This window comes from Octopus bimaculoides, chromosome 5 (genome assembly GCF_001194135.2).
Source record: "Octopus bimaculoides isolate UCB-OBI-ISO-001 chromosome 5, ASM119413v2, whole genome shotgun sequence".
Classification (NCBI taxonomy): Eukaryota; Metazoa; Mollusca; class Cephalopoda; order Octopoda; family Octopodidae; genus Octopus; species Octopus bimaculoides.
In genome coordinates, this window is record NC_068985.1 from 65,251,536 (window position 1) to 65,258,425 (window position 6,890).

General features: G+C 36.4%; 1 protein-coding gene across 1 annotated transcript in view; it reads left to right on the forward strand.

Annotated features, from left to right (window-relative positions):
• Positions 1–6,890, forward strand: part of LOC106869597 (uncharacterized) — a 296,444-nt gene that overhangs the window by 257,609 nt on the left and 31,945 nt on the right. The window lies entirely within an intron of this gene.

Consider the following 6,890-nt stretch of genomic DNA (forward strand, 5'->3'; position numbering starts at 1 on the left):
TAGGTGGTAAATATATACATCTTTAGCTCTTGTTGACAGTTGTTACAGCTTCTGTGTGTGTGAGCATAGTTGTTGGGACGTTGTTATGTAGATGTAAGCGAGCTGTCGAGTGTAAGTCCGAAAGATGGAGAGTGACAGCTAAACACGTAAAGCGACTGTCTCCAGGTTGGAATGTTGGAGACACTGCTTGACACGTCCATGCTCATGGCCGGCCGACCGAGGAAGAGAATGAATTGAGCGGGAACGCTTGGTTGTTTAATTCCACGCATGCGTGAGACTACGCATGCGCACGGCGTTACTACACTACCTAAAAAAAGCTAGTGAAATTTGTTTCCAGGAAACAATCAAACTACTATCAAAAATATTCAGTGATAAGAATTCCCTATTTAACACTTGATGGGAGTGTTGGAATCTTGTTAAAAGAGAAGATGAAGACTTTGTCACATATGCTGGGACCATGAACTGAATGCGTGAAAGGTTTAAACTGAAGGAACTAACTCTTGATATGCTTAAGTGTCTCGCTTTTGTACAGGGACTTACAGCAAACAAAGATGGAGAAATACATGCAAGAATTCTCACAAAAATTGAACAAGTTTAACATAGTTTAACCCTGCAGACAGTTGCAGAAGAGTGTCAAAGAATGGTAAACTTACATCAGGATATAAAGAAAATTGAAGAGAAGTTCACACAAGTTCAAGCATGCCGACTGGGAAGGTATAACCAAAAAAAAAAAGGTGAAGACTAAATGCATGCTACAGATGTAGAGCCCTACATTTCAGGAAGGATTGTCCTTTCAAAACACAAAAATGTTACAGTTGCCAAAAAGTAGGACACAAGAGCTCACATTGCAGAGTGAAGTTAGGAAGGCTGAACATAAAAAATTTTGACGTTTTCTCAATGGAACATAATATATTTAATAAAGAGGAAATTTGTACATGTAAAAGTAAACATCATCTCAATTATTAATACTGACACATGGATAAGAATTGGGAAACCTATATTAAGAAAAACATCAAAAATTGCATGACAGGTTAAAAATTACACTTCATAGGCGAAATGTGGAATGATATCACATTTCAGGGAAAAACCTGTAGATCAAAAGTTTTCGTGGTGAAAAATGCAACCAATCTGATCAGTATGGACTGGTTGGAGTTGTTTTACTTATGGGACCTCTCTATAAGTCTGTTCTGTAAAAAAATAAATGGCTGTCCCACCAGTAAAAATAATTCAGCAGCTGAATTGAAGAAAAAATTTAAAAACTTGTTTCCTGAAGTGCTGTCAGATAAATTAGGTCTTTGTTCTAAGGCTAAAGCCTGTTTTCAAATAAAGGAAAATGTCATACTTGTATTCAAACCTAACAGAAAGCAGGTAGTGGAAGAAAAATTAGACAGACTGGAGAAATTGGGAATTATTCAAAAAGTAGATTATTCTAAGTGGGCAATACCAACAGTGTGTCAATTTTCTACTGGTATGAATGACTGTCTAAAAATGTGCCACTGTCCACTGCCTACTCCAGAGGATATTGTTGCAAAATCAAATGGTGGCAAAATATTTTCAAAACTAGATTTGTCTGATGTATATCTACAAATTAAAGTAGACAAGGAATGCTCAAAGCCTCTAACAGTGAGTATGCACAGAGGACTAAACAAATATAATAGATTGTCATTTGGTCTGAAGGTCACACCTGCAATATTTCAACAGGTTATGGATGTGATGTTGGCAGACTGTCAATTTGCAATTCCATACCTTGATGATGTATTAAAAGTGAATCTCATGTGAAGTGGGTTTTTCAAAAAATAAGAGATTACGGTTTCACTCTCAGTGAGGAGAAATGTGAATATTTAGGACAAATTATAGATAATAATGGAAGACAACTTGACCTGTTGAGGGCAGATGCAATAAAAATAAGCCTCCCCCACTAACATGATGACATTATAAGCTTTACTTGGCCTAGCGAACTATTATCAAAATTACATACCAAACATGTATTAACCGAGAGCTTCACTTAATAATTTACTAAAGAATGATGCCAAATAGGATTAGTCAAATAACTATCAAAAGGCATTTCAGGATATTAAAAAAATATTAATTTCAGATTTGTCGCTGGCTCATTTTGATCCTGCAGTGAAGATTGTTGCAGCTTCTGACGTTTCTGAATATAGTGTAGGAGCAGTTTTGCTACACAAATATAAAGATAGTATTGTGAAGGCAGTAGTTCATGCCTCATGTGTTCTGATTGCTGCAGAAAAAAACTACAGTCTGATAGAGAAAGAAGCTCTAGCGATTATTTTTGCCATGAAGAAATCTCACAGATTTCTCCATGGTAGAAGTTTATGGCTTCAGATGGACCACCGACCATTACAATCAATTTTTGGATTGAAGAAAGGAATACCTACCCATACATCTAACAGATTACAATCCTAGGGTACAATATTGTTAAATTACAACTTTAAGATAGAGTACATTCCTTCTAAGAAAATTGGCCATGCAGATTGTTTATCTAGGCTAATTCTGGAGAATACAGAACCACTGGAAGATATGATGAGAGCCACACTACAATCAGAAAAGGAAATTAAAAACGTTATGTGTAATGTCATTCAGGAGTTACCAGTGACTATACAAGATATAAAAAGTAAATCAGCAGAGGATAGATACATCATAAAAATGAAGGAAACCTTGAAAAATAAACAAAAGAGAAGCACAAATGCGAACCATTTTTCACTCTGCGTCGATGTATTAATGTATGCACAAAGAGTGGTAGTACCAACTGCACTACAAAAACAGATATTACATGAATTTCATAGTGGACACCTGGGGATATCAAGAATGAAAGCTTTGATGAGGAGTTATGTGTATTGGCTGACAATGGACTGTGACATTGAATATTTGGTAAACTCATGTAGAAGTTGTGTGCTAGCAGCCAAGGCACCACTGGTGAAAAACCAATCATGGTCCAGGGTACATATAGACTACACTGGAGAGAAGCAAAAAGAGTGTTGACAGATGATGAAACATACCAGAATAAAAAACAAAATCCAGTAAGGGCAAAAAACATGATATACATACATATATCATCATCCTCATCATTTAATGTCCATGTTCTATGCTAGCATGGGTTGGATTGTTTGACAGGATCCAGTGGATTAAGAGACTGAATTATGATTCCAGTGTCTGTTTGACATGGTTTCTACGGCTGGATGCTTTTCCTAATGCCAACTGATTTACAGTGTGTATTGAATGCTTTCCTGATGCTACCATACAGTTCACAAGAGTACAAACCCTAAGGGACAGAGCGGGGGGGGGGGCTAAAGTATACAAGAAGTGGAAGTGGAGTTAAAGCAGGTTCTTTTAGAAGAGTTGCATAGCTAATCACATTTAGTAAGGGAGAAAGAGAATGATCAGTAGAAGCTGCAAAGAGATAGTGGAGGTGAGGTGTCCAAGTGCACCCTCAAGGTGAACAGAAGTGAGGGGAAGCTGCTACTTTGTATGGGAAGCAGGGGATGAAGAAATGGAGAGGTCACCTGCAACAAAAAATTAGGTGGGTTGAAGGGTGACCATACCAGCACGGTCATCTTTCTTGCACACTATACCTAAAACTTCTTATGTTTAGTTTTTCTCATACACACTCACATTGCACATCCACATCATGCTCGCTTCATTTCTTTTTTCTTTTCTGAAGTCCTCTGCATTCAAGTTCCATGTTTCACTCCCATGCAGCCTTGCAGTTCAAACACAAACATCATACAATCTCATCTTCACTCTGCAAAAGACTTTTGTTGAAAACAATGGTATTAGCTCCCTTAACTTTCTTCAAACCATTCTTACTTTGACTACTGTACTTTCAGGGCAACCACCTCCTTTGCTAATTACATCTGAGATAACAAAATCTATTGACTACTTTATGTAAGCCATCCAGGCATTCAAGAAAGTCTATTTTGGGTTTGTTTGTAGCATGTACTGCTCCTGTGCATTTATCAAAGTTTTATGTTCCCTGCTAGTCTGCCCTTTTACCAACCACATGGTTCCAGGTTCAGTTCCACTTCATAGCACCTTGGGCAAGTGTCTTCTACTATAGCCTCGTACCGACCAAAGCCTTGTGAGTAGATTTGGTAGACAGAAACTGAAAGAAGCCCGTCGTATATACATGTATGTGTATGTGTTTGTCCACTCAACATTGCTTGACAACCGATGCTGGTGTGTTTACGTCACCGTAACTTAGCGGTTCAGCAAAAGACCAATAGAATAAGCACTAGGCTTACAAAGAATAAGTCGTGGTGGTCGGTTTGTTTGACTAAAGGCAGTGCTCTAGCATGGCCACAGTCAAATGACTGAAACAAGCAAAAGAGTAACTTGAGTATGTATAGCTTAAATGTATAGAGTTTATACCTACTCCATTTCTGTATATCAAACAAGGCCGTTTCCTTGAACAGTTGAGGCATAGTCCAGAAGGTTTGTGACTTATTTAGGAGAAGCAGTTATAAATGCCTTAGATTTTTATAATTTTAGTATATTATTGCTGTAAGTTGATCTGCCAACATTTTTATTCCAGATTGAAGGAGATGGCTGTGACAGAACTTTGAACACACCCTTACTAAACATTGTTTGTCACAATTAACTATGCAAAATACAGTTGAGACATGAAGGCAATTTGGAAGCTCACTATGCAGCAAAGTTTTGTGTTAAACTGGGCAAAAGTGCTACTGAAACTTACGAAATGTTCCTGGCTGCTTATGGATTAACTCAAGCATCAGGTTTTTACTAGACTAAGAGGTTCAAGGATAGTAGGGAGGAAAAGAGAGATGATGAGAGGAGAACATCAGATCTGATTGAGAAAATTCACTTTTCTGGATGAAGATTGTCATATGTCTATAAAGACAATAAGAATACAGTTGGAGTAACAACTGTACACAGAATTATTCATGAAGATCTAAGCATGCACAAAATTTGTGCACAGTTTTTCATAGTTTGCTCAGTGATGAACAGAAGGAAAAGCACATTGGTGACTGCAAGGAGATGGTTGAGCTTATTATTTCAAGTCCACTAGGAAGCTCGTGATGATTCCCTTTTCAAACAGCAAGAGCAACATCTATATGCACTGGGTTCCCTCTATCCAGACAGTTAACAAAAAATACTTTGGTACCTTTTTTTGTTGTGGAGATTTTGAGTGAGTTCAGGAAAAGATTTCATCACCTGCACCAAGACAATGCACCAGTCCACAATTCCATTCTAGTAACCAGCTACTTGACAGAGACTGGTATCAAAACTGTCTCTCACTCTCCCTACAATTCAGGTCTTGTTCCCTGTGACTTTTGGTTGTTCCCTAAGCTGAAGGAGAACCTCAAGGGCAGTTGTTTTGAAGACTTTGAAGGAAGCTGTGATAAGGATCCTGGACACCTTCACTTTGGCCATGGTGCTGTCACAAAGTGGCTGAAGCATGACAACAATGCACTGAATTTAGAGAATCCTACTTTGAAAGATATTAGAATTTTGTACTTCTTTGAAATTAATAAGTGCCTCTCCTGAAAAACTCTCAAAAATTCTGGAATGCACCTTGTATCAGGGTCCTCTATTCTTTCCTACTTATTAAAACCTTCAAGTTTGCTAAATTTACCTTAAGACTTCTTGATTCTATACTCAGAATTTCCTCTCCAATTTTCCTATAGATTCAGCTATGAACTAGAGCATCAATATATAAGAGTTCCTTTGGACAGCCAGTCTTAAATTTCTTTGTAATGGCCTGTAGGATTATGATGATTGAACCATGATGGACTTCAACCTCCATGCTAAATTCATCACTGAACATTTTTATAAACAGACATTGAAATACTGAGTGAGTTGGTATTTTAGAAATGAAGAAAATCTCAAACACAGGATAATAGTTGTGAAAACAGCTTAGAGGATTGGGTAAAATACCCTTACAGACAGAAAAAGTGATCAGCAAGCTATTACAGAGAATCAAACTACATATATATATAAATATTCTATAATTATATGCATAATTATAATCAAGGGTCAGCTGATAGCTTTGCCACGCTCTAATTTTAGAAATAGGAGCTAAATGCCTTTTCTACTACCATATAGATCTCCCAGACAGTAACACTCTATTTTACATAGGCAAAAAGAAAAAATAATGAATCCACACAACTCAGATTAACTACATATGCATTTTGAGATTAAAGTAAAGTTATAATTACTTACTTATTTCTCATCTTCAGAGAAATAAGTAATTATAACTTTACTTTAATCTCAAACGTGTATGTAGCTAATCTGAGTCGTGTGGATTCATTAGTTTTTCTTTTTGCCTACGTAAAAAAAAGTGTGTTACTGTCTGGGAGATCTTTATGGTAGTAGAAAAGGCATTTAGCTTCTATTTCTAAAATCAGTGCATGGCAAAGCTTATTAGCTGAGCCTTTGATTATAATTATGTATATAATTATAGAATATTTGTACCTAGAATGGTTATTTTTAATGTACTGACTACTTGGTAAAATTATTAATTAATTAATCAATTTTACCCTTTTATTATTATATTTCATGTTGAGAACAATTTAGGTCTTATTAGACACAAGATGTGATCTATTTCTAGCACATTGAATGTCCACGTTAGTGGTCAACGTCATATATAAAAATGTACTTTAATCCCCTGAGATTGCAGATACTGTTTCTGAATCTCTTTGATTCTTTAAATGTGCTAGCTTCCTGGTAATTAATCGATATTAATTAATATATGATTTTTTGCCATATTTTTTAATAATATATTAACCCTTACCGAGTTCTCATACTGGATATATGCGACGCAGTAAATATTCTCTGCAGACATATTCCTGGAATTAGCGCGTCAAAATGAAGACTTTTGAATTTTACCATTAAGCTGTAATTAGCAGAACCAT